Source organism: Nanorana parkeri, unplaced genomic scaffold (assembly GCF_000935625.1).
Source record: "Nanorana parkeri isolate BGI_ZX_2015 unplaced genomic scaffold, ASM93562v1 scaffold55, whole genome shotgun sequence".
NCBI lineage: Eukaryota > Metazoa > Chordata > Amphibia > Anura > Dicroglossidae > Nanorana > Nanorana parkeri.
The window spans coordinates 2,922,192-2,924,215 of NW_017306323.1; positions in this window are offsets into that span (position 1 = coordinate 2,922,192).

Consider the following 2,024-nt stretch of genomic DNA (forward strand, 5'->3'; position numbering starts at 1 on the left):
CTCATTCTCAAATATGGCTAAAATATTTAGAAATAGCTCTAATATAATAACAGTAAAAAAGCAATGTACCAAGTCCGTTTTGCTTGAAAATGCGTTACATAGAAATGAACCGTATAACATGTAAAATGTGCTTCAAACACATGCAAATGACCTTTAACATGCATGATGGGTAACAGGGAAACAGGAAGCCTCTGTCCAGTTCCTGCCAGCTCTTGATTCCTTTAAAAATGCTTTTTGTAGTATAGAACCTAGTAGTTAAATAGTGCATTTTATAGAGATCTGTACATAATTCCTAAAGAGGGACAATCTCTTTTAGGGCTCATTCACACGGGAATTGGCCGGCACGTAAGCTCCGTGCTGCGTGCACTGCCGTATCGGGCAGCTCCCGGGAAGGACAGGTGCTGCATGTGATTAGTACGCAGACCCTGTCCTTCTCTATGGGACTACGCAGCCGTATGCCGCCCTACACTCACCGTACCGGTGCGGATTGATCCAGTCTGCATCTGAGCCGGGACACACGCACCCGTACGGACTTGCACTTGAGTTGAACGTAGGGGGGCATATGGCCGCGTAGTCCCATACAGAAGGACAGGGGCTGCGTATTATTTACACGGAGCACCTGTCCTTCCCTGGAGCTGCCCGATACGGTCGTGCACGCAGCACGGAGCTGTACGTTTTGGCTGATTCCAGTATGAATGAGCACATAATCAGGAACATCTGGGAGCTATGTTGTTACCCAGTTGCCAGATTCAAGGGAATTCAAGGGCAGGGATGTTGACATCACCTAAATTTAAACCTAAAGTTGAATCCGCTTATATTTTGCCTTCACTGGTTCCTCCTTCCCCTCCTTATAAGCATGCTAATGAAATCTAAAAGCAATTATATTTCTATGTTGTAGGGCATTTGGTAGTTCTTTATGTAATGAATGGAGATTTAGCTGTAGTACGCTACTTGGCACAACTCCACTTTCAGCAAGCAGACGCATTGCTAAGGGAATAAAAGATTCACGTTTTTGAGCCAAAATGAATGACAGCTCCTTTTGCCCCGAGGAGCCTGATCCCACGGGTGGAAACTTAATTAATAAAATTGGTAAATTTTTAATATGAGTATGATTGAGTGATGAGTGTTGGTAATTACTGATGTGGTTGATAAACTGGTTTATAGTTGTGCTGTAAGGCAATGTTGTGTTCTATGTTTATTTATTGCTATAATTTGTAGGGAAGCTATATTTTTTACATTATTTGTTTTTAACATGATTGTTAGCATTTATTTGCTTACAATTAAAATAAAATCTTTATCGTGCAGTTAAAATAAAATATTTTTCATACAAATAACCATGTAAATCCCTATTCCAGCTTGGGCAATTAAGGTAAGAATTGGTCTCCCAATAATCTGTAGTAGTAAAATAAAAACACTTTGGCTGCTATTCTCAGCTTCTATCTGGCACTATCCCTCACAAACGCTTGTCTTTGGGGTTGAAGGATACCCATCATCATTCATGTAAGTGTGCTGCAGAGAGCATTACCAAGAGACCTGTAAAAAAAAGTTTTTATATAGACTTTTTTTTTTTTTTTGTATAAGAGGGGGGGAGTTTGTTGGCTGATGAGGACTTTAATACAAGGTGCAGCCATAACACTGGTGTTTTCTAAAGCAGCCTTTCTCAACCTTGATGCCATGGGACATTGGGGTGCCTTCTGGCTTCCTCAGGGGTGCAATTAAATTTTGTTATGGTAGGACTCTGTTATGAATAGGTAACTCTGATGTAAAAGGATGGATTCTGATATGAAAGGCGGGCTCTGATATAAAGGGGTTTCTGATGTGAGAGGGAGGCTCTTGACCTGAAGGGGGGCTTCTGATGTAAAGATGACTTCTAATGTGAAGGGAGGCTTCTGATATGAATGGGGGCTTCTGATCTGAAAATGAGCTTTTGATGTAATGGGAATGTGAAGGAGGGCTATTGATGTACAGGGGGACTCTGATGTGAAAGGGAGAATTCTGATGTAAAGGGGGGCTCTTGATTTGAA